The sequence below is a fragment of the Nicotiana tabacum genome, chromosome 1 (assembly GCF_000715075.1).
Source record: "Nicotiana tabacum cultivar K326 chromosome 1, ASM71507v2, whole genome shotgun sequence".
Lineage (NCBI taxonomy): Eukaryota > Viridiplantae > Streptophyta > Magnoliopsida > Solanales > Solanaceae > Nicotiana > Nicotiana tabacum.
The window spans coordinates 111,023,895-111,050,956 of NC_134080.1; positions in this window are offsets into that span (position 1 = coordinate 111,023,895).

The following is a 27,062-nucleotide window of genomic DNA, read 5'->3' on the forward strand; positions in this document are numbered from 1 at the left end:
AGGCAACTTGTGAGCAACTATGGATGTGCTTAAACCATTCATGTCATCATATGACCATGCAAAAAATATCCTCATATTCCTTTAAGAAACTGTTGTCCCAAGAACAAGTGAATTTTTGAAGAATGACAAATGAACTTAGTCATGGACCAGGTCCATCTTGTGAAGCACTGTCATGATCAACCTACACATGTCAGATGCACGTGAAGGAGATAAGTCCTACTTATCAAGCAACAATATCTCCTGATCTGATCGAAAAGGTTGTATATTGGATAAAGGGAGAAAGTCTCCTTATATGAAGAGAACACAATACGGATAAAGAGAGTGTTAGAGTTTGATATCTTCAAGGACTCAACTACGATAGAAGATCAGAAATTGAGTCCCAATCAAACTTTGATTTCTAACCTATTAAGTGACATTGATTGTTCTCTTTTACAGGTATTGCACAAACGCAGAAGTTAAACTAAATTGAAAGCAAAAGGGCAAGGCAATGTTGCAAGCAATTTATGTGAGATTTGAGTGTGCACTCCTGAAGCTACTTGAACGAGATAGAAGAACCAGTTCCATTGTATTTTTTCTTATTCTAGTTCAATTGTAGTAGGTGGTTTAAAGTTGTACCTTTCAGCTTTCATAGAAGCAATTGTATTAGGTACTTTGAGTGTTCAAGTTATAAGCTAACTTGAAGTTGTCGCAACAGTTGGGGTTGTGTGCCACAACGGGATTAGAGTTAATCCTTAGGTTTACAAAGTGTTTTTGTAAATGCTGTTTTGGCTCAGTAATTTTAGTGGAAGTTTGGGAAAATCCTACTAAGTAGTAGGTCGTGGTTTTTTCACCTTTGAGTCAGGTGTTTTCCACGTAAAAATCTCTGTGTTCTTTATTTTGTGTACTTTTTATTCCGCAAACAGTAGTAGTTAGAACACCTAGAAAAACTAGGTTCTTCTAGAGCAAAAATTAGGTACCACACAAATCACCCCCCCCCCTCTTGTGTGGTATTGACATTTAGAACATCAATTGGTATTAGAGCTGGTTATCCTTGAAGAGGCTAACACCTTAGGAAAAGATCAACTTGAGTGCACCACCTGGGAATTGGGAAGGGCAATCCACTGCTACGCCTCCACTTTTCAATGGTCAGTACTATTCTTGGTGGAAGAACAGGATGAGGGATCACATCATAGGAGAAGACTATGAACTCTGGGACATAGTCATTGATGGTCCTCTAGCAACTACTAAGAAGAATGCTGAAGGAGTGGATGTGCCAAAAAGACAAGAGTTGACTACACTACTGAAGACCTGAAGAAGTGGGAAAAGAATGCCAAGGCCAAGAAATGGATTGTGTGTGGACTAGGTCTAGATAAGTACAGTAGAATTCAAAGTTGTACCACTGCTAAGGAAATTTGGGACACTTTGCAAGTGGCTTATGAAGGAACACCTCAAGTGAAGAGGTCCAGAGGAACACTGTTGTATTCTTAGTATGAGAATTTCACCATGAAGGAAGGAGAAACCATCCAAGAGATGTATACAAGGTTCACCACACTGACAAATGAACTTAAGTCTCTTGGAAGGATTATTCTTGAAGAAGACAAAGTCGAGAAGATTTTGACAAGGGTTCTGCCAGTCTCTTGGGAAAGAAAAATTACTACTATTCAGGAATCAAAGAACATTGCTACCCTCAAGCTGGATGAACTAATTGGAAACCTTATTGTCTATGAACTGAGAAGGCAAACCATGAAAATGGATGCACCAAAGAAGGAAAGAAGTCTGGCTCTCAGAATTGTTGAAGGTTCAGATCTGGAGGATGATGAAATGGCTATGATCACAAGAGATTTCAAAAAGTACCTGATGAGAGGAAAGGGTTCTTCAAGAGGTACAACCTCCAACAAACCAAGGGCTCCTGAAGAACAGACCAATGAGGGTTGCTACAAGTGTGGTAAGACTGATCACATGATCAAGAATTTCCCTCAATGGGAAATTGAGTGGAAGAAGGAAAGGGCTGAACGAAGGAACAGGAAGAAGGAACATGTTCAACCAAAAAGGAACAAAGGATCAACAAAGTATATGGTTGCTGCCTGGGGAGAAACATCAGATGAGGACTCAGAAGATGAAGCTGGAGATGAACAAGCACTTATGGCCATTAGAAAATCAGATGATGAACAAGAAGTAAGTATTCTTCATCTCAAAGACAAGATTAAATTCATGTCTAAAGAAAGGTTGTTTGAGTTACTGCTAGACTTCATTGATGAGTCTGAGATAATTGACAATGAGAAGGAAGAGCTGTCTAGGGAATGTATAATTCTAAAACCCAAGTGCAAGAATCTAGAGTCTAGGGCTAATGAGAGTGAAAGTGAAAAATACTGAGTTGAAGAACCAGGTTCTTAAACTTGACACTAGTGTCCTAGAACTTAGGTCTGAGAACTTAAAACTGAAACTAGGAATAGGAAAGACAAAAGTTGATCACACACATCTCACCCTAGAAGAAAACTTAGGAAAAATGAAGGATGAGCTGTACAGGAAAGATGAGCAGATAAGAGTATTAAAAGAAGATCTAGGGAAGGTAAAACATTAACTAGACGGAACTTGCAAATGGAACAAGGCTTCTGATGCACTCTCCTGGATGCAAGAACATCACAGTAGCAACAAAATAGGACTTGGTTATGGACTCAAGCACCTAAGTGGGATCCTAAAAGCAAGTACATCACTCTTCCTGAGAACAAAATTTGCACACATTGTGGCAAGACTGGCCATTACAAAAATGAATGTAATGCAAAATAAAAGGCTAGTCAAAAGAACAAAACTTTTGTTCAAGAAAAAAATAGGCTGCCTGGGTGGGCTAGAAGGAATCGGATTTATCCCTTTGCCCATAGAAAGGGACCCAAACTAATTTGGGTTCCTAAGACTAACCCCTAATTTCTTTTTGCAGGTCCAAGTGAAAGGAAGCAGCCAAATATGGTACATGGATAGTGGCTGCTCAAAACATATGACTGGAAGCAAGAACCAGTTCCTTTCACTTGAGGACCTAAGGGGAGGCAATGTCTCCTTTGGAAATGGGAATAAAGGTGAGATCAGTGGGATTGGAAAGGTCGGTAAGACAGACTCTTACTCCATTGAGAATGTCTACTTGATAGATGGCTTGAAATACAGCCTGATCGGTGTGTTACAACTATGTGACATAGGTAACCTTGTAGAATTCACCTCTACTAAATGCTTTGTGATTAACCTTACCACTGACAAGATTGTTCTGCAGGGAAAAAGAGTTAAAAATATTTACATTGTAGATTTGTCTACTCTCTCAGAAAATGAACTAACCTGCCTAAGTGTGCTGGATAATGATCCCCTCTTGTGGCACAAAAGACTTGGTCATGCCAGTCTGAATCAGCTAAACAAATTGGTCTCTAAGGACTTGGCGATAGGGTTACCTAACATCAAGTTCAAGGAAGACAAAGTTTGTGAGGCTTGTGCAAGGGGAAGCAGGTAAGATCATCTTTCAAAAGCAAGAAAATGGTAAGCACAACCAAGTCGTTGGAACTGGTCCATATGGATCTATGTGGTCCAATGAGAACCATGAGCAGAGGAGGAAAGAAACATGTAATGGTACTTGTTGATGATTATTCCAGATTTACCTGGGTACTATTTCTAACATCTAAAGATGAAGCATTTGACATGTTTACTGGCTTTGTTAGAAAAACTCTGAAACAATTAGGAAATCAACTTGCATCAATCAGGTCTGATCATGGAACTAAATTTGAAAATGCTAAGTTTGCTGAATTTTGTGATGAAAATGGTATAGTTCATAACTTCTCTGCCCCTAGGACCCCTCAACAAAATGGAGTAGTTGAAAGAAAGAACAGGACTCTTGAAGACATGGCTAGGACTATGCTTCTTTCTAGCAAACTGCCTATAGCTTCTGGGCAGAGGCTATAAACACTACATGTTACATTATCAATAGAAGCATGACTAGACCTCTTGTAGAGAAGACTCCCTATGAGTTACTTAAAGGGATAAAACCAAATATATCCCATCTTAGGGCATTTGGATGTAAGTGCTTTGTGCACAATAATGGAAAAGACTCCCTAGGTAAGTTTGATCCCATAAGTGATGAGGGAGTATTCTTGGGATATTCTTCACATAGCAAAGCATATAAAGTGTTCAATAAAAGAACTTTGTGTGTAGAAGAAAGTGTACATGTAGTATTTGATGAAACTAACATTCTTTCTGAGAGACAGGAACATAAAGATAAAGCCATTGGATTGGTAAAGGATTTGACTGAAGCCTCAGCACAAGTCAAAGTGGCACCAAAAGAAGGAACAGGTGATGGTACAGGTTCTTCCATCTAGGGCAACCTGACAGGGGGAACTGATCAAAGAGGAATTGAAATAAATCCCCTAAAAGAACCTGTTCATGACCATGTTCCTCAGCAACAGAACATGGGAGGAACATCTAGTAGAAACCAGTTGGTTGTGAAACCTCACAAGTATCAAAGTTCTCATCCTATTGAGAACATTATCACTGATCCAACATCTGGAGTCAAAATTAGATCATAATTAAAGAATCTATGTGCTTTTGATGCCTTTTTATCTCTTATTGAACCTAAAAATGTTGTTGAGGCTTTGCAGGATGCAGATTGGGTGAATGCAATGCAAGATGAACTCAATCAGTTCGGGAGAAGTCAAGTTTGGCATCTAGTTCCAAGACCCAAGGACAGATCAGTTATTAGTACAAAATGGGTCTTCAAAAACAAATTTGATGAAGATGGAACAGTTACAAGAAACAAGGCAAGACTGGTGGTCCAAGGTTACAGCCAAGAGGAGGGCATAGATTATGATGAGACTTTTGCTCCAGTTGCAAGACTAGAGGTAATCAGACTCCTCATAGCCTTTGCAACACACATGGAATTCACTCTTCATCAGATGGATGTCAAAAGTGGCTTCCTGAATAGCTACCTGAAAGAAGAAGTATTTTTAAAACAAGCTCCAGGGTTTGAGAGCAAAGAATGTCCTGAGCATGGTTACAAAAGAGGTAAAATTGACAGTACCTTATTCTTAAGGGAAAAAGGTAAGGATCTCCTTGTGGTACAAATATATGTTGATAACATAATCTTTGGGGCCACCACTGATAAGTTAAGTAAGGACTTTGCAAAATTAATGGGGAGTGAGTTTGAAATGAGTATGATGGGTGAGCTTAACTTCTTCTTAGGCTTGCAGATCAAAAAAAGTCCTAATGGAACCATGACCCATCAGCAGAAGTATGCAAAAGAGCTTATCAAAAAGTTTAAAATGGAAGAATCATAAGAAATAGACACACCCATTGCAACTGCCGCTAAATTAGACATTGATGAACCTGGTTCATCAGATGATCAAAAGTTGTATAGGGTATGATTGGTTCACTCTTGTATCTTACTGCCAGCAGACCTGACATTGTTTTCAGTATAGGGCTGAAAGGCACCACTGATTTGTGTCTTTGGTACCCTATGTAGACATGTGATTTTTGACCCTCCCCAAGATTTTTTTATTTTAGCATGTAAATATTTAATTTAGGCCTAATACAGCTATTTTAACTATTTTTAACTTCTTTACTTTATTTTCATCATAAAAATGGGAAATTACGAAAAATATATTTTTAGCTTACGTATCTTTCATAAATTTAAATAAAAATATACAAAAATAGTACTTATTTTTATCTTTATATAATTTTAAAAAATAAAAATATATAATAGTTTCATGTTAGCCTTTGGTATGGGGTAGTATTTTTATCTTACTTTAAAATGAGTCAATTAAGATATTGGATCATGATTTTAAGAGTTTTAGAACTCAATTCTTGGCCCAATTCGGATTAGTCCATTAAGCCTAGGGACCCTTCTAGACTCTTCTTTGGAATAAAAAACAAATAAAGAGGACCCTAAGGACTTAACACAAAAGACCTAGGGACTAATGGGCAAAATACACAAAGATACACCTAGACCTAGACTCTACCTATAAATAAGTGCTTAAAAAATCAAAGAAAAAAAGGGACTGAAGAGAAAAAGCTATGCATCAAGGAGACCCCCCCCCAGAACGTCATCTCCCTCGATGCAACCCATCTCTGAAAGCACCCCTGAATTTCCAACGAGCCCACCCCAGCGAAACAACCCTCTTCGCCCATCTTCTTCTCCAAAATCCGAAAAGAACAAGATCTGGAAATAAAGCCAACGACCCTTCAGCCTCTTCTTCTTCTTTGAACCCAACATACACACATAAGAACACAGACCCCAGCAACAAGAAACGACTTCAAAATGATGGGTTTTGATTGAATATTGGAGTTGTTTGTGAGTTCGTTCGAGTTCGCCGTCGGCCGTTGGTTCCCGTCCGTGGCTCGTGTCAAGGTCGCCATTTAAGAGTCGAGGTCGTTTGTGGTGATATGCTATTCCGACCGAGTCAGGTTCGTTGCCTTCGTTCCGGTTCCGGTCAAAGGTGAATGCCTTTGGAATAGGAAGTTTACACACAGATTTCAGGTTAGCTTTAACAGTTGGTGCAACTTGCATATTTAGTCTCTTTTTGCATGCCAGTGAATATGACAACCAAATCTATGGTTTTACATGCTTCAACAGCTTGTTGAGGTGACGTTTATAACCTCTGTCCCTTTAAGCTTTCAAATACGTGCTTCATTAATCCATGGAAAGTTCATGGAATTAGTTTTGAAATTGCTGAAAGTTTCTTTTGGTTTCTATGTTAAAAATGAGAGTTGTCATGGGATTTGTTGTGCCATTTTGTTTATTACAGTAGTTTATCTTTGTTATGGTTTTAGATTCCCTTTGTATGTTTCTAAATAGATTGGTTTGCTCCTTGGGAAATCAATGCATGGTTTTGTCCTGAAGAATCATTGGGGAACTTAATGTTGAGCTTGGTACTTGTTTAGTAGACATGTGTGCTAAATGTGGATCCTTTAATTTTGCTTCTCTGGTTTTCGATATGATGAAAGATAGAAATGTCGTTACTTGGATTGCTTTAATTTGTGGAGCAGCAAAACATGGTTTTGGAACTGAAACGTTGGAGATATTTAGGAAAATGAGACATGGGAATCTTTAAAGACAAGAAAATGCTTCTAATATCTGATATTATAGATGACAAATAATTGGATAATCTTAATTTTCATCTTAGTTTGGACTGTTGGTATTTTGCACTATTTTACTGGTTAGCGTGATTGTGTACACGTTCGCGTGACATGATCACAATTTTTTTTTTTAAAAAACAAAATCGAAGTATGCATTCGCGCAACTTCGACTAAACATTCTTAATAATAATAAAGCGTTATTAATTGTGGATACGTTCACGTGACATGATTTTTGGACGCGCCAAATAAATGGGTACACGTACGCGTGACCCGTTTCGAGATAATTTTCTTAATTTAAAAGTGGTAAAAGGTAAACGCACATAGGTTCTAAAATCAGTAGTTAGACAATTTAGTCAAGCCAAGTATGATCAAAGCGACCGTGCTAGAACCACGAAACTCGGGAATGCCTAACACCTTCTCCCGGGTTAACAGAATTCCTTACCTAGATTTCTGTATTCGCAGACATAAACAGAGTCAAATCTTTCCTCGATTCGGGATTCTAATCAGTGACTTGGGACACCATAAATTATCCCAAGAGGCGACTCTGATCTTAAAATAATAATCCCGTTTCGATTGTCACTTAAATTGGAAAAAACTCCCTTATACCCTTTCGGTGTAGGAAAAAGGAGGTGTGACAGCTCTAGCCACTCCGCTGGGGATCGAACCCAAAATCTCTGGTTCAGGGTTCAAGAATTCGAGCTTGTTATTGATTTTTACTTGGCTTCATTTATTGTTATTATTACTGTACTCTGTGAATCTTTTGTGCTAAATGTTATTTGTTTACTGCTTTATTATTGTTTGAATTGTATATAAATATTTTCTTACGCCACCTCTCTGAGTCTTCTGAAAATGGTGCACACGTTCGCGTGGCCCGCTTTTTCTATAGAAATTATACCAAATAGAACGAGGCTGGGCAAGCGACAAGGCCGGGTAGACTTCAGTGCTCCCAGTACGTCTCCCCCTCTTCGGCCCCAGTTGTCCGCTTGGGTACCCAAGTCTAGACCAAAACCCCAGGATTTAAACCTAGAAAAACATAGCTTCATACCGGATCCCTAGTAGGAATGCTTATTTGCATCGCGTGCATTTGACTTAGGGGACTCAACACAGGGGTTGGGTCCGTCTAGGAAGGTGTACCCAAAATAACAGACCATCTTGATGCATCCTATGTGCTACATGTTGCATTTCTTCAAGGGTAAAAGGGTTATTTGACGGACCAATGATAGTTGAGGGCAAATGAAAAAAGAAGAAAAAGAAGGTGAAGTGTGAAAATAAAGTGAGTAGGGCCCAATTATATTTTCTGTCACATTTTTGTTAAGAATTAAAAAAAAGGAGCTTGAAAATTCAAAAAAAAAAAGAGATTTTGCACTTTTTCATCATTTTTTTCGAAAATAAAAAAAAATGTAAAAAGGAAATTCAAAAAGAGTTTACATGTTTCATCATTTTTCAAAAAAAAAAGAGAAAAAAATATTTTCTTTAAAATAAGTCATTTTTTTAAAAATTCTTGCCCGTATCCAATCGGCCTGAACTACGCATACCTGATTCTCGTCTTTCGGGGCATGATACGTAGGCAACCCACATAAGGTCCGGTCTTCCTAGTAAATCTTAGGTTCTTGGCTTCGCGGGGTCTTAGCCAAATCTTGCATTTTTAGCCATATAGGTTAATTTTAGAAAATAGCCACAACCATGTCTTGCATGTGTCTAGTAGGAAATGTTATTGTCTCACATAGTGATGGTTTCAGTTTTCTCATACAGATGCGGATTTATTTACCGGAGTTTGAGCATGATAGATTCCCCGTGATCATCCAGTCAGAATCGCTCAGTCAGGAGTTTCTTAAGGAGATTTGTTTTATTTTTATGTTTTGAGTCTGTTCTTCATTTTATGTCGTCTTTTACTTTCTAGTTTTGTACAGTAATGTCAAGTCTTTTGTTATTGTATTTTCTGCTTTATATTTGAAAAAATGTGTTGTAACTCAAAAATCCAAAAAAAAAAAGAGATGTTGCATTTATATTTCCGTTATAAGTTTTCTTTAGAATACTAATTCTAGAAATGAAAAAAAATTGAGGTTGTTTTTCCTTTAGGCAGTTAATATCTAGGACTTAAAATGAATTTTTTTTATGTTTCCTTTAGTATATTATGACCAAAATTCAAAAAAAGAGAATTTTATTTTAGTACTTCTTTAAAAGCTTTCTTTAAGGTGTTAATTCCAAAATCCAAAGAATTTTATTTTGAGGTGTTCTTTGGGAAATTAGTGAAAAATGAAAAAAATCTTTTTATTTTCATTAGAACTTTAGGATATTGTACATAGAAAAATACTTTATCTTTTGTTTATCATTAGAATTTCCCCTTTAGGTAATCAAAAACTGAAATCCAAAAATATCTTTTATCTTGTTCATTTCTCGCTTCGAAATCCTTCTTTAGGGATATCAAATGCAAGTTCAAAAAGATTCTCTTCTAGGGATTTTTCCTTAATAATTTCCGTAGAGTATTTGTTTCAAAAAGAAGAAAAATTCAAAAAAAAAAGGGTTTGCTTTTATTTCTCTTTTCTCATCAGATTGTCAAAAAAGGGGAAAAGAAAAAAAAAAGAACGTTGGTTTGTTTACTTTATTTCTGATCTTCCAGAACTACGCAAAGGTCTCTTTTAGGGTTTTATTAAAAGAAAAAAAAAAGAGAAAAAAGGGGAAAAAAGAGAAAAGAAAAAAGAGGTGAAATTATGGGATGTGAGATATGAGAGAAAGAAAGGGTGATGATTAAAAAAAAGATAAATGAAGGAAAATGGGCAAGCCAGCAAGTGCTAGAAAAGCAAAGAAAAGAGAGGTTGAAATGAACAAATTGGGATGATGTCAACTGATCTTTGTACCCTCGAAGTCATTTTAGAACCGATAACTGTGGCTAGGTGCATTGCATATAAAGTGAGATTATCTTATGTTAAATGCCCTAACGCTAACGTGATGTCTTCATTTTGTTATATTCATATCAGAAGGGTGATTGGTTTGTGATTTTAAAGTGGTAGCTCTTCTCTACAACATAAGGTCAAAAGGCAATGGCAGACAACAACAGAACTGAGTTGGTTGATACCGGCACTCGAAAGCAGTTGGTTGAACAAGACAATGGGTTGGTTGAAGAGGTAAAGATGGTAAAACAACACATGGATGACATGTATCAGGCTTGGATGACTGGGAAGGTACCACCCCCGCCACCACCTAGCCTCCTAGATGTGGTCCTTACCCAAGCTCCGAACACAATGCCAGATGATCCTACATACTCTCCAGATCTACCCGCTTATCACAGCTTTCCCAACCGTCTTAGTAGCTCCATCACTCATCCTCCAATTACCTCTCCCTAAAATCGCCCTCCTGTCACATCTACTATCCCCGACAATGAATACTCATTCAAAGCTCATGATGCCCAATATTACCCCTCAGAGGTTGCCCACAAGGTTCCCAACTCATACAAGCAGGGTCTGCGGGATGGGTCTCATGTTGTAAATGAAGAGTTCACAGGAAGAAAAGGGCGAGATGGGATACCCAGGAGGCTGAAAGGCATAGAATAGTCTTCAAAGAACAAGCAAGGAATGGGAGACCAGGGTAGCATGTCTTACAAAGAATTGTCTATGTCCCCCGACGTTCATCTGCCTGCGAGATTTAAAGTACCAAAGTTTAACTTGTATGATGGGTGTGGGGATCCGGTATCCCATTTGAGGGATTATTGCAATAAAATGAGAAGTGTTGGCGAGAAAGATGATTTGTTGATGGCGTACTTCAGTGAGAGCCTGACTGGGGCAGCCTTGGAATGGCATAATCGTCAAGATGTTGGTAAGTGGCCTACATTGGGTGACATGGCTCAAAATTTTGTTTGATACTTTCAATACAGATCAGGTGTTACCCCAGACCGCTCCTCCCTATCTAAAATGGAAAAGAAGCCGAAGGAAAGCTTTAGGGAGTTTGGGCTCAGATGGAGGGAGCAAGCTGCTCGAGTTAATACCCCGATTGGTGAAGAAGAAATGGTTGAGCTTTTCCTACAAGCCCAGGGGGCCACCTACTTCAGTCATTTGATCTTGTCCTTGGGAAAGCCTTTCAAAGATATGTTAAAAATAGGGGATCTAGTGGAAGAGGGAATCAAGTCAGGAAAAATCATGAGTTGTTCGAAAGACATTCAGAACACCCCAGTAAGCTTGGGTGGAAGAAAGAGAAAAAGAAAAGATGATCCGATGGGCTTTCCCGATCAACACTTCCAGCCTCGACATCGTCCCCGTGGATATCCTTGTGCGCCAGGTGATCCTCCCCAATGCCACTTCTCTCCACGGAACTCCCAAAATCGTACATCACTTTCCCAGTACCTAGCTCCACAAAATGCCTATCCACCCCCACGAGCCTACCGAAAACCTCCTAGATCAGGTTTCCGGCCCAATCAGGCATTTAAGAATGAGAGGTTGCTGAAAAAAAAGGCCTTCACTCCATTAGGAGTGTCATATGCCAGTCTGTTCCAAAAGTTGAAGCAATTGGACATGTTGAAGCTGACCCAGATAAAAATGTCAAACCCTCTTCCAAAGAAGTTTGATTTTTCTCAAAGGTGTGCCTATTGCTCAGATGCCCCGGGGCATGACATAGAGAAGTGTTGGAATCTGAAGAATGCGATTCAGAAGCTTATTAATGCAGGCGACATTGTCGTGCAAAATCCAGATACAACAAACACTAGCCAAAGTCCATCGCCTGTGCATAATGAGACACATATGGTGGGTATGGTTTATTCGGAACAGGAATGTGAGAATTCTTCTGGGAGCCTCGGAGGTCCATGTGCTACTAAGCTTTCAGCGCTATCAGGGGTTGATCTTAAGAACGAGCCGGCAAAGGGAACCCAAAAGCAATTTGCTAAGAACAATGTGATGAAGACTTATGGAGGTCCTAGTATTGCTGATGCAGAATTCAGTGGCTAAGATACCATGCTTGGTAATTGGAAAGACGCTCCATTTCTTGGTCAGCCGGAGAAGAGCTTTTGGTGGTTTAGTTTGTTGTCATTTCTGTTGTCTGGGTTATTGCAGGGTTGTAATCCGGACATCGTTTTGTGATTCAAATCCTTCTATCCTTTATTTTGTCTAGTTCCTTTAGTCGTATTATCTCACTTAGTGTTTTCTAGGTTTGTTCTAGGTTTGTAGCCCCAATTTAGTTTGTTTGTTTTGTTGTCTAAACCCTTTCACCATCTGTCTAATGCCATTTTCTGTTTTCTATGATTTCTAGTCATTTTCGTTTAGTTCTCTTTTCTTTTCATAGTTCTTTTCCTGTTAACTCTAGTGACATGACATGCACGCGTAATTCTCAGCCTGGTTTTAAAAAAGTCAGTTTAGCCACGAAGCAATGAAACAATGTTGAAGATGTAGGGACATTTGAGGGAAATAAGTGAAGGCAATTTGAGATCACTTCAAGCCTGAATTGTGTGAAACTAGGGCATATAGAACATAAAAATACACTATTTAAATGCATTATGTTGCATCGGGTGAAGATAACGGCAAGTTTGCCCCCAAATTTGTAGGGGGCCGTTCGTGGTAGTGAGAGTGAGAATGTTGTCCAATTGTGCTTTATATGTAACAGATGTAGAAGGTGAATGTGTGGATATGGTCATCAAGTCTGGCGCAATCAAAAGATGTTACGAATGTTTTCCTTGGTTTGTTTAATTGTGTTGTTTGTACTTGGCATGTTTTGAAGATTGGGATGACGAAGGCATTTTGTTCTGCTATCTAAACACTTTATCCTTCGTTACCCCTTTGATCCTTATTTATTTTCTTTCATACCTCTCTTTCGGAATCAGCAGCAAAGATCATAAACACAAGTTTGAAAGATAAGTAAAAGAAAAGGAGAAAAGAAAAGAACGAAAAGGAAAAAAAGGAAAAAAAAAAAGAAAAAAAGGGAAGAAAAAACAGGGAAAAAGAAGAAAGAAAAAACAACAAAACAACAAAAAGAGAAAAGGAAGAAAGAAAAGAAAAGAAAAGAAAAGAGAAAGAGAAAAGAAAATCACAACAATAGAGCAATTCCTATGTCATGAACTACGTTCGACCTGATTCCTTTTAAGGATACGTAGGCAGCCTCACGGTTCGGTCTCATCAAAATAAAAATTCAAAAGTTCCCAAGCAAGAAATTGGGGTAGAAGTTGTGGTTGTTGTAAGAAATCTGATTCCGAAAGTTGTAATTTTGAACCCATATGAATTGTTTTGATATTCTTTCTTTTTAACCCTATCCAAAAGCCCACGTTACGGTCCAAAGAAAGACCCTCCGATTAGTCTTCGAGAGATGCCAAGTCAAGCAAGGAGAGGTAATTCGTATCAGGGGCAACACTCTGGTCCAAGCAGAAAAATAATGAAAATGAGAGAGTCTTATTGGTGAAAACCCTCGCGGGAACCGTAAGGCGACGGTAAGTTGAGAGAAAAAACAGAATGAGAGAGGCTTGATGGTGAAAAACCCTCGGCCACTACATGTCGAATAAGGATTGTGAATCAGATTGGATAATCGGAGCATGGAAGCCCAGTTTCACGGTTTGGGGTATAATAGGAGTTGAACATCAGACTTGCTTGACAGAATAGGCCACAGATGCATGTCACGGTCATTAGAGTTGTTGTCCACATCTGATAGGTTTCTACTTTGTAGTTTTCTTGTTAGGAATCATCTCTTTTCTTTGTCCTTTACTTTGTTCCTTTTGTCTTGTTTACTTCCTCTTCCTGAGTCTATTTGGTCAAAATAAGTGAGAAATGACTTCAAGATTTCCCACCAGCTTTCCAATTGCATAAAATGGGATCTGGCCAGTACATCAAAGTATCATAAGTTAGGAAAGAACAACAAGCGCACTGAGCTGGTAACAATCAACATGCTTTGGGACCCTTGTGAAATGCAAAGGTTTGTTACACATCAATTCAGGAACAATGCAACAGATGAAGGATGCTAGGTAAACGGATGAAAGGTATTTCTGGTGAAACACGAGGGTTTGGTGCATATCAATTCATGAACAATTCAACAAGATGGAGGGGTTTGGTGAATGGATCAAAAGTATTTTCTGTGGTAAGATTGACAAAAGGTGTTTAATCAGTGACAAGCGAGGTCCTCCGAGCAGAAATCAAAATTATCATGGCAAGGGAAGGAGCAACCGTCCTCAAAGTCAAGGCCACAAGCCAACCACCATATTTTTAAACTGACAAGATTTTTCTTTGATTTGAAACAAGAGCAAAAAATTTCGTTTGTTTCGGAGAAACCCTTCGTAAAGAAAGGCAGTCACCAAACATGTTTGATTTTTGATTTTCAGGACCCTCCTGGAAAATGGGACCCAGTTTAAAGTTCAGAAATAGCAAAATCTAACATAAATGTACCCCAAAAGGAATATAAGTTAGCTTATGAATAATGGGATTTAGTTTTAAGATTTCCATTAGATCACAAGGTGTATCGTAAGCTCTGTCGTAGGGTAATATAATTCAGTCGTAAAAGCATTTTTTTAGGATAAGATTTGATTTTGAGTTTCAGGACCCTCCTGGATAATGGGATGTAGCTTTAAGACCCTCTTCGATAACAAGATTTAGCAGAAGTCACACTTTTAGAAGATATAACTTAGATTTAAAATTGTCGTTCAGGTAAGAATTGTCAGGACCCCCTGGATAATGGGACCTAGCTTTCGAATTCTTAGTAATATTTGGTAATATGATTCAGTTTAACAGTCATATATGTGCCCAGCCACCAAACTGGGGCAGAAAATTTTCTTTGTTTTTGTCTATTTTGCTGAAGTTAGGAGCCCGCCTGGAAAGCAGGAAATACATGTCAAGTTAGAAGTCAGGAGCCCGCCTGGAAAGCAGGGAATACATTTCAAGTCAGTAGTCAAGAGCCCGCCTGGAGAGCAGGGAATACATTCAGTTCAGCGATCAGGAGCCCGCCTGGAGAGTAGGGAATACATCAAGTTCAGCAGTTAGGAGCCCGCCTGGAGAGCAGGGAATACATTCAAGTTCAGTAGTTAGGAGCCCACCTGAAGAGCAGGGAATACATTTCAAGTCAGCAATCAGGAGCCCACCTGGAGAACAAGGGAGTATAACTCAAGTTTTAGCTTTCAAGTTCTTATTGATATTTGGTAATGTGGTTCAGTTTACACTTACATATGTGCCTAGATACCCAAACTGGGGCAGAAAATTTTCTTTGTTTTTGTCTATTTTGTTGAAGTCAGGAGCCCGCATGGAGAGCAGGGAATACATTTCAAGTTCAACAGTCAGGAACCCGCCTGGAGAGCAGGGAATACATTTCAAGTTCAGCAATCACGAGCCCGCTTGGAGAGCAAGGAATATATTCAAGTTCAGCAGTCAAGCGTCCACTTGGAGAAAAGGAAAGCGTCTCAAAGTACAATTCGAGTTCAGCAATCAGGTATTCACCTGGAGAAAGGGAAAGCTTCTCAAATTACAATTCAAGTCAGCAACAAAAGGAGCTCGCGGCAAAAATGCGAGTCAATAGTCCGAGGTGATCAACAGAAGTTAGTCACAATAAATAAAAAAGAGAGAAAGGCAAGAAGTGAATCCAAATGCAGAAGTAGATGGAAGATGTGAACTGCTTAAGACATGGTGGAAGTCACAAGCACTACATGTCAGGTCTTGATCCAAAAGCTATAGAAGAACGAGCTAGCACCTGTAGCTAACAAGCGCCAAGGTTCAAATCTAAAAGTCTGCATGAAGAACCATTCAAGACTCAAGATCAAGCTTCAGAAGACTTATAGATAGGAATCTTGTAACTCGTAGTTGATAGGTTTAGTTAGTCTTTGTAATGTTTTGATTTTTGATGTAATAACAGGAACCGCGGACCGAAACCTCGGCGGAACGGCACCTCGACCGGATCTCCACCTCGGCATACTCCATCATCTCACTCACCTATGAACTACACGTGACCTGATTCCTTTATAGCCAAGGATATGTAGGCAGCTCAGATACCAGGGCTCGGTCACATTCCCCTTTTCTCTTAGCTTTAGTCTCTCCCAAATAAGGGTCGGGTCAAAAACCTGTCTAGTCATTCTTTGTCCGAAAATGCTTCGTGTTTTCAGTCAAAGAGGGGCAGCTGTAGACATGTGATTTTTGACCCTCCCCAAGATTTTTTTTATTTTAGCATGTAAATATTTAATTTAGGCCTAATATAGCTATTTCAACTATTTTTTAACTTCTTTACTTTATTTTCATCATAAAAATGGAAAATTACGAAAAATATATTTTTAGCTTACGTATCTTTCATAAATTTAAATAAAAATATACAAAAATAGTACTTATTTTTATCTTTATATAATTTTACAAAATAAAAATATATAATAGTTTCATATTAGCCTTTGGCATGGGGTAGTATTTTTATCTTACTTTAAAATGAGTCAATTAAGGTATTGGATCATGATTTTAAGAGTTTTTGAACCCAATTCTTGGCCCAATTTGGATTAGTCCATTAAGCCTAGGGACCCTTCTAGACTCTTCTTTGGAATAAAAAACAAATAAAGAGGACCCTAAGGACTTAACACAAAAGACCTAGGGACTAATGGGCAAAATATACAAAGATACACCTAGACCTAGACTCTACCTATAAATAAGTGCTTAAAAAATCAAAGAAAAAAAAGGGCTGAAGAGAAAAAGCTAAAGCTGCGCATTAAGGAGGCCCCCCCCCCCCCGCCCAGAACGTCATCTCCCTCGACGCAACCCATCTCTGAAAGCACCCCTGAATTTCCAACGAGCCCACCCTAGCGAAACAACCCTCTTCGCCCATCTTCTTCTCCAAAATCCGAAAAGAACAAGATTTGGAAACAAAGCCAACGACCCTTCAGCCTCTTCTTCTTCTTTGAACCCAACATACAAACACAAGAACATAGACCCCAGCAATAAGAAAAGGCTTCAAAATGATGGGTTTTGATTGAATATTGGAGTTGTTTGTGAGTTCGTTCGAGTTCGCCGTCGGCCGTTGGTTCCCGTCCGTGGCTCGTGTCGAGGTTGCCATTTAAGAGTCGAGGTCGTTTGCGGTGATATGCTATTACGACCGAGTCGGGTTTGTCGCCTTCGTTCCGGTTCTAGTCAGAGGTGAATGCCTTTGGAATAGGAAGTTTACATACAAATTTCAGGTTAGCTTTAACAGTTGGTGCAACTTGCATATTCAGTCTCTTTTTGCATGCCAGTGAATATGACAACCAAATCTATGGTTTTACATGCTTCAACAGCTTGTTGAGGTGACGTTTATAACCTCTGTCCCTTTAAGCTTTCAAATACGTGCTTCATTAATCCATGGAAAGTTCATGGAATTGGTTTTAAAATTGCTGAAAGTTTCTTTTGGTTTCTATGTTAAAAATGAGAGTTGACATGGGATCTGTTGTGCCAGTTTGTTTATTACATTAGTTTTTCTTTGTTATGGTTTTAGATTCCTTTTGTATGTTTCTAAATAGATTGGTTTGCTCCTTGGGAAATCAGTGCATGGGTTTGTCGTGAAGAATCATTGGGAACTTAATGTTGAGCTTTGTACTTGCTTAGTGGACATGTGTGCTAAATGTGGATCCTTGAATTTTGCTTCTCTGGTTTTCGATATGATGAAAGATAGAAATGTTGTTACTTGGACTGCTTTAATTTGTGGAGCAGCAAAACATGGTTTTGGAACTGAAGCGTTGGAGATATTTAGGAAAATGAGACATGGGAATCTTTAAATACAAGAAAATGCTTCTAATATCTGATATTATAGATGAAAAATAATTGGATAATCTTAATTTTCATCTTAGTTTGGACTGTTGGTATTTTGCACTATTTTACTGGTTAGTGTACACGTTCGTATGACATGATCACAATTTTTTTTAAAAATAAATAAAATCAAAGTATGCGTTCGCGCAACTTTGACTAAACTTTCTTCATAATAATAAAGCGTTACTAATTGTGGATACGTTCGCGTGACATGATTTTTGGACGCGCCAAATAAATGGGTACACGTACGCGTGACCCATTTCAAGATAATTTTCTTAATTTAAAAGCGGTAAAAGGTAAACGCACATAGGTTCTAAAATCAGTAGTTCGACAATTTAGTCAAGCCAAGTATGATCAAAGCGACCGTGCTAGAACCACGGAACTCGGGAATGCCTAACACCTTCTCCCGGGTTAACAGAATTCCTTACTTAGATTTTTGTATTCACAGACATAAACAGAGTCAAATCTTTCCTCGATTCGGGATTCTAATTCGGTGACTTGGGACACCATAAATTATCCCAAGTGGCGACTCTGATCTTAAAATAATAATCATGTTTCGATTGTCACTTAAATTGGGAAAAAACTCCCTTATACCTTTTCGGGGTAGGAAAAAGGAGGTGTGACACCCCAAAGGTAGTAATTTCAATCTAGTAGGATATGTTGATGCTGATTATGCAGGTTTTCTAGTGGATAGGAAGAGCACCTCAGAAATGGCTCACTTTCTTGGTTCATGTCTTGTATCCTGGACCACAAAAAGCAAAATTCAGTGGCCTTATCCACTGCTGAGGCTGAATATGTTGTTGTTGCATCTTGTTGTGCTCAATTGTTATGGATCAAACAGCAACTGGTAGATTTTGGCATTGAAGTTGGTTGTATTCCTATATTCTATGATAACACTAGTGCTATAAGTATGACAAAGAACCATGTTCATCATAAGAGGACTAAGCACATAGATGTTAGACACCACTTCTTAAGAGATAACTGTGAGAAAGGATTGATCTCCATAGAATTCCGTGCTACTGATAAGCAAATTGCTGACATCTTCACTAAAGCACTGAGTAGAGAAAACTTTGAAAGGAACAGGTTGGAATTAGGTATGATTAAGATCACCTAATAGGTCCAGCTCAGAATGCACAATGAAAAAAAATGAATTTTTTTTTTGGCTAGGAATTCTAAACCTGTGTAAATATCTAGATTAATTCTTACTCAGCTTCATACTTTAATTAGTATACTCCTGTGACATGTGTATATATGACTCACTGATCTCTTACAACATTTTCTCTATTATGGCATTTGAAGCATGTTCAAGAGAGTTCTATATGAAGAACCTGGTTCATCAGTATGGGTTCATATTAAAGCTCAGGTATGTTTTCTATACTCTGCACAATTAGAAAGATTAATAATTCAATCATGAGCAGAAGTCCTATACTTGTCAAATTCCTAGAAAATTCTATCCGTTGAGCATTGAACCAGTTCCGTCCATCTAGAACTCTAAACCGTGATTTTTGCCTAATATCTAGGGAAGCTAAATCTATCATTAAAATTCTGGAATTTCAGTTTGATTAGACTTCTATTTGACCCCTGAAAAAGTTGTTGTTACTTACTTAATGTCTAATTCGCTTTAAATACACACCACATCTCTAGTCTTCTTCATAATTCTAAAACCATCAAAATTACTCTTCAATTCTAATTGCTCTCTTCTCCAAAATTCCCAAATTCTCTCAATAAACGAAGAATCATGTCTATCCCACAAGATCATCCCGGCACTCCTCCACCACCATATCTCTCAAATTCATCCTCATCTACTCCACCCAGTGCATCTCCAAAATCTAGGTTTCGAAGGCAGAAAATGCTTGCTCGAAAAACTGTAGCATCTGGGGCTCTGAGAAAGGTTTTAAATGAAAGGTTGAAAGCTAGACAAGTGAAAGAAAGCCCAGCTCCAAAGTCTGATTCTAGCTCTGAGTCTGAATCCTTTCAGTCCACGACTGAGGGAGATGGACATGGGTCTTCTGGCTCTGAAAAGACTCAATAATCTCCTTCTGAGGTAAGTTCTTCTATAGTTGAAAACTTAGAAACTAGATTTGTTCTGGTTGGACCCATCAGGGATGTTGAGTTGCCTGAGATGAGTAGGAGTGGAGGTAAAAAGAAGTCTGAAAAAGAAAAAAAAAAGAGGGTACATGTGGTGAAGAGAGGGGAAAAGGGAAGGGAGCAGTTCTTGCTATATGTGGGGTTGCACAAGATAGGTTAGATGAGAGTGGCATGAAGTCAGGGGGAAGTGATTCTGGGGAAGTAGCTGAGGGGTTGGTTCATGTAAGCAAACAAAGAGATGAACCTGTTTCATCTACTGAAGAAACCTTGGCTGACCTACTGAAAAAGGTTGGGGCAAATTATGAACCAAAGAAACGCAAAGCTACCACACCAAAATCCCCAAATGTTCCTAAGCCTTCTAAGAAAAGAAAAGCCTCATCCCCAACACTTACTGCCTCTTCAGTGCCTATGGGTAGAGCTACAAGAAGCAGGGTAAAATAGAGTGAAGCTGATCTACAAAAGGCTTTAGAAGAAAGCAAGAAAAAGAAAAAGGATAAGGGAAAGGGAAAGGCTACAGAATCCTCAGAGGTTGTTGAGAAAGAAGAGATGGAACTGGTCCATCAAGAGAGGGGTACAATAGTGGAGGTTCCTACACCCAGGCCTAAGAAACCCAAGACTTCCTCCAAGAAGTCCTCCATTATGCCTGTAGTTGCTGAACCCACACTCGCCAAGGGGACAAGATCTGCAGTGAAAGCTAAACAAACCAAAGTTTCTAATGATGATGATTGGAGTGGAGAAGAAGAAGAAGAAGATGATGAATCTGAGAAGGAACATGATAAGCTTGCCATTTTTGGCAGAAGAAAAATCTTAAAAGGTAGATTGTTGAAGGACCTGGTGGAACCAGGGATGATGAGATTGGTAGACTCTTTGGCTACTCAGGGATGGAAGGATATGGTCCTTCAAATGGAAGGTAGGCTAGCTAGAAATGAGTTGATTGAATTTATGGCAAATGCTGTTAAGGATGGAGTTGTCAGTAGCCAGGTAAAGAGAGTTCAAGTGCATTTTGATGTTATGAAACTGGGTGAGATTCTGGACATACCCTCTGAAGGGTTTGATGACTATACTAGGCCAAGGTGGCCATGCCTGGACTCCCTCCCTACTGCCGTTGAAATCACCAAAAGGTTCTGTGATTCAGAGAATGTGAATGAAGCCAAAGTTGTGCAAAAAAGTGAGATGAGGCCTCAGCACAAGGTGGTGTTTGAGTTTGTCAACAAGTGCTTATTGCCAAGACAGGAGAGAAGGCACACTGCCAACTACATGGATCTAGTTCTTATGGAATGCCTGGAGAGAGGAAAGCAAATCAACTAGCATGCCCTCATAGTCAAACTGCTAGATAGGGTCATAAATGGTTCCAAGGCTCATGCTACCTCATATGGCTTCATACTAACCACAGTTCTGGACAGGCTCAATGTGCCTCTGAAGAAATGGGAAATGGCCTCGAGCAAAGAACACTTTGGCATCAAAACTCTTCTTGCTTGTGTCTATCCAGTCAATGCCATCTCAGTTGAACCTAGTTCATCCTAGAGGACACCCATCAACAGCAAGGTTAGGACTTTGGTCCAAGAATGTACAGTTAAGGATGTAAGCACGTGATTTTTGACCCTCCCCGAGAATTTTCACATTTTTAGCGTGAATATGTGAAATTGGGTCTAGTATAGCTATTTTAACTATTTTACCTTATTTTGTTGCAAAAAGAAAAAATCACAAAATATATATATAAATTTTAGTTTATGTATTTCTCATAAACTTGAAAAATACAAAAAAAATTGTACTTTATTTTGGTAGTTTTTCGAAAATTACAAAAATATAATTCTATTAATGTTTTGTAGTCGTTTTAATTTTGGAAAAATACAAAAAAAATATTACTTTATATTTTGTCTTTATTAAAAACGAAAATTACAAAAAAAATAAAAAAAAATAGTTTTATTAATATTCTATAGTCATTTTAACTTTGAAAAATACAAAAATATTACCTCATATTTTATCTTAATATTTAAAAACGAAAATTATAAAAAATAGTTTTATCAATATTTTGTAGCTATTTTAAAACCTTGAAAAATATTTATAAAGATATAGTTTTGTTTAAATACTAGTCTTATTTTTGGTAGTTATTTTGCTTACATAGGACTAGTTAAGCAACGTGTTCCTATTTCTCGGGTCCGGGCAAAAGAATAATATTCGGGTTCAAACTACCCGGTTTTAGGCCTAATTTTCGGACTTAGCCCATAATAAACCGTGTCCAGGACACGTGGGGAACCCCACCACGCGTGGGGGACATATGCCTCGAACCCCACCACGCGTGGGGCTCATTTTCATGGGCATTCCAATACAAAACACGGACGAAAGCCAACAGAAAAGGGGATTTTTTTCGGATTTGAAAAGGAGGAACTACTGTTCATCGTCTTCTTCTTCAACAAGAAGAAGAAGAAGCCCTAGCAGCTCCCTCCGTGAATAACCACACAGCCTTCCGTTCATCTCCCTGTCACCACCAAACAGACCCCAAACCATCGACAACCTCCCAGCTGCCCAAACGACCACTGTTCCTCCGTCTTCTTCAAAAAACCCGTCCAAAAACCCTACTGCGTCGTCAACTGAACCGGTCACACCCCCACGTCCACTGCTATCACGCAGCAGCTGTTGCTTCCTCGCCGGAACAGCTGCAGCATCAACGACCCTACTGACCACGACCAACGGCAGCTCCGCCATCGTCAACCTCCCGCACCAGTCCGTCGACCACCAAACTGCTCAAACGACCATAACCATCGCTGAAACCACCCTTTCCGACTTCTTCAAGTCAAACGACCCCCACATCCGCTGCTATAATTGCAGCAGCTGCTGTTCTTCCTCGCCGGAACAGCTGCACCACCAAGTCACCTTCCACCGCGACCAGACGACCATCGTCCAAACGACCACTCAGTCCCGTCACCTCCACCCATAACCACCATAACCAGTCCGTCACCTTCTCCATCACCCCCCCCAGCGAAACCACCTCCTCCCTCGTCGTCTCGCAACCAGTCCGTCGACCACTGCCCGGCGACCAAGCAACCAGCAAAAACCCACCTCCATTAACGCCGGCACCCTCACGTCCAAAACCTTCAACCAACCCACCTGCTTGTCGACAGTTGTGGGGTCCAAACTCTCCGTCGAGGTCGTCCGGTACGTCGAGGCGCTGTCCGAGGTTCCGTCGTTGTTCTTCGTTCAGAAAGGTCCGGCTTAAGTTCCGTCGGAATCGTGTTTGTCGTCCTGAGTTTGCCGAGGTTCAAAGGTTAGTAAACTTCAAGCATTAGATAAGGAAATGTTACGTTAAACATTCGAAGATGCAATATATAAATTGATGCGATAATGTTCTGCTTATGTTTTCACCATATGCGTTTTGTTCATTTTTGGTGTTACATATTTTTGTTTATGTGATATCATTTAATTAAGTAGGGTTAATTGTTCCATGACACAGTTTAACGTTAATTTGTTCGTCTTTTCTCTTGCTTAGTTCATTCGGACAAAACTAGCATTACTTGTTGTTATTACTTCCAAAACACTCATTTTGCTAGATTCCTTTTATTAAAATTGTAACGAGTTATGAGATTTCAGTTGTAAATAGGCTATAAGGTTTAGTACTGTTAAAGGCATAAAAATGGCATCCCTTAAAAAATATAAAAATAAAAATAAATAATAATAATAAAAAATTAATAAGTAAAATGAGACGAGCCTCGCCAAATAAAAGGGACAAATTGCGGGGCCCTCTAAGTGTATATATTAAATACTTAGATTCCGGGACGGGCCGTTAGCAAATTTCACGGCCCTACCCAAAATAATAATGCGCTAGTTGCTCTAGGCGCGCCTTTAATAATTTAATTTTCCTAAACTCGGGTGCACATTTATGTGACCCAAATCTAAATCTCAACGGAATCGAAATGTGTCTCTAATCACGGGTACATTGACTGTGACGTGGTCTGAGATGCATTTCCATGACGTTGCAAATTCTAATAAAAAATAAAAATGAGATGAGCCTCGACAAATAAAAATTACAAAGTTGCGGGGCCCTCTAAATGTATATATATTAAAACACTTAGAATTCGGGACAGGCCGGTTAGCGAATTTTACGGCCTTACCCAAAATGACAATACGCTAGTTGCGTTAGGCACGCCTTCAATAATTCAATTTCCTTAAACTCGGGTGCGCATTGATGTGACCCAAGTCCAAATCCCAACGGAGTCAAAGTATGTCGACGACCACGGGTACATTGATTGTAACGTGGTTCGAGATACATTTTCACAACGTTGCAAATTCTTGATAAAAACAGTTAAATGATAAAAGCGGTGAAAAGTTAAATTTTGCACATAAGTTCACACTTGTATAAAATCAGATAAATAAGCCGAATATAACAATTGAGCGACCGTGTTAGAACCACGGAACTCGGGAATGCCTAACACCTTCTCCCGGGTTAACAGAATTCCTTATCCGGATTTCTGGTACGCAGACTGTAATATAGAGTCATTCTTTTCCTCGATTCGGGATTAAAATTGGTGACTTGGGACACCCTAAATCTCCCAAGTGGCGACTCTGAAATAATTAAACCAATCCCGTTTCGATTGTCCTTTAATTGGAAAAAACTCCCCCTGCGCCCCCCGGGCGCGGAAAAAGGAGGTGTGACAGCTCTGGCGACTCCACTGGGGATTTAGAAACCCAGAACCACTGGTTCAGGGTTAAGAATTCGAGCTTAGAGTAATTATTATTATTTGGCTTTATTTATTATCTGATTATTACATGTTTTGAGCCTAATGTGCTAAATGCTGCTTTTACCGCTTTGATATTATTTGAACTGTATATAAACTGTGCCTAAACCTTTCTCTTCTTACCTCCGGGGATGTGCTTACTGGTTGAGACTCCCTATTCTGTTAGTGTCATACCCTAAATAAAAGAGGCTCGGAAAGTTTCTAAGCCGGCTGGCCTTTTGGTTCCCGGAAAGGAGCACCTTCCTCAGCTCGAGTTGTCCGCTCGGGTACACTGTCTAGAACACCGACCCAGGTTTTTGAACCTAGTATAACAAAGCCACATGCCGGATCCCTAGTAGGAACGTTTATTTGCATCATGTGCATTTGACTTAGGGGACTCAACATAGGGGTTGGGTCCGTCTAGGACAAGCAACCTGAAAATAATAGACAATCTTTCGGCATCCTATGTGCTACATGTTGTATTTAGTCAAGGGCGTATGAGTCATTTGGTCATTTCCAGCATGATGTTATTTTAATCAAAGTATGGGGAACATTTGTGGAATCCAAGAAGCCTTGGAATTCCCTATGTCCCCCACGCTTGCTTTTTGGGAAAGCACATGGGGAACATTTGTGGAATCCAAGAAGTCTTGGAATTCCCATATGTCCCCCACGCTTCATATGTTGGGAAAAGCGCATGGGGAGCATTTGCGGAGTCCAAGAAGTCTTGGAAATCATTATGTCTCCCATGCCACATTTTTGAAAGAAATAATAAATATAAAAAATAAAAATACAAATAAAAAACAAAGCATGAAAATTCAAAAAGATTTTGTATGTTGTCATCATTTTCCGCATATAAGAAAATCGTGAAAAAGGAGAAAATAACAGCATAGAAGTCCGAGTAGAGTCGAAACTCTGCCGAAATTTTGAAAATGAAAAAATGTCTTGTTAGTTTTTTATATTAAAAGCAAAGGAAAAATAAAAAAGGGTCATCATCGTTCTGTCTGGGTTTTTTTAAAATATTAAAGAAAGTAGTTTGTTTTGCCATTTAAATGAAAATGAAAAAGAGTCTGTTTTTTTTAAAAAAAAATAAATAAATAAATAAATGTTTTATTTTTTTTACTTTGTTTGTCTATGAAAATGCCAGAAATGAAAAAAAAAAGAGTCCGGCGTTGAATGTGATTTTATTATTTGTTCCAAAAATAAATATATATATAATCCAAAAAAAAAAATCAAAATCAAAAGAAAGTTCAAAATTCAAAAAGATAAAATAGATAAATAAAAATCTAAAAACATTTTGATTCTCCTTTAGAAATTCAAAATTCAAAAAAAAATATTTTAGAAGCATTTCTTATATTGAAGGTAAAATTCCGAAAATATTTTCTTCTTTTCTTTAGAATAAAAAAAAAACGAAAATTCAAAAAATATTAGTCTTGCTTTTAAAAAGAAAATTAAAAAAAAACGAAAATCCAAAAAATATTAGTCTTTCTTTTAAAAAGAAAATCAATCAAAAAATAATATTTCCTTGCTTCTTTTAAAGTAGTTCTTTTAAACGAAAATTCAAAAAAAAGAGTTAGTTCATCTGCTTATTATTATTTGCCTACTTATTCTTATTTGACCGAACTACGCGGGTTTGATTCTCACCGGATGTGAGATACGTAGGCAACCCTCATCGGGTCCAACCCCCACCTTCTCAAAAAGAAGGAATGTTTTATGTTTTTCATTAATTCGTTTGTTTGTTATAAATGAAAAATAATAGAATAATAGTCTATTTGATTGTTGTGAAAATAATAATAATAATAAAAAATATAGAAAATGGAAAAGGGTCCTCTCAAAAATAGTTTATTGCCCGAACTACGCGGGTTTGATTCTCACCGGATGTGAGATACGTAGGCAACCCTCATCGGGTCCAACCCCACCTTTTGCTAAAAAAGCCAAAAACAAATATAAAATAAAAAATAAAAAAAAATGTGTCAAAGATTTTTAATTTTGTCGTAAATAAGTCTAGTGATGTAACTTCCCCCTTTTTTACAAAAGAAAAAGCAAAAACAAATATGTCAAATTTTAGGAGTCATAAATAAGCCAGGTGATTCTGCTTTGTCATAAATAGCCAAATGTTCCCGAAAGGGACGCTGGAAGGCTGACTTTGTATAAACAGCCACCTTTGGGTCATGTTTAGGATTTTGGTCCAGTTGACCCACACAGCCTTAAAAAGCTTCGTCCCCGAGACGCTGAAGGGCCGTGTTTTGCAACACCAAGTTTTATCATAATTTGAAAAAAAAAAACAAAGAGTCGACGGTCAAGTGAATACCGTTCAAAATTTGTCATAATAAGTCGAGCCAGCTTCGGCCGCGTCTTAAACCGTTCTTGCCGAGATAGCCTTAGAGTATCTTTCAGTTGTCGAAAGGTTATTTTCGTAAAAGAATGGACAAATTTGTAAAGTGTCATAAAATAATCCTCCCCGGCCTCAAAATTTATATGA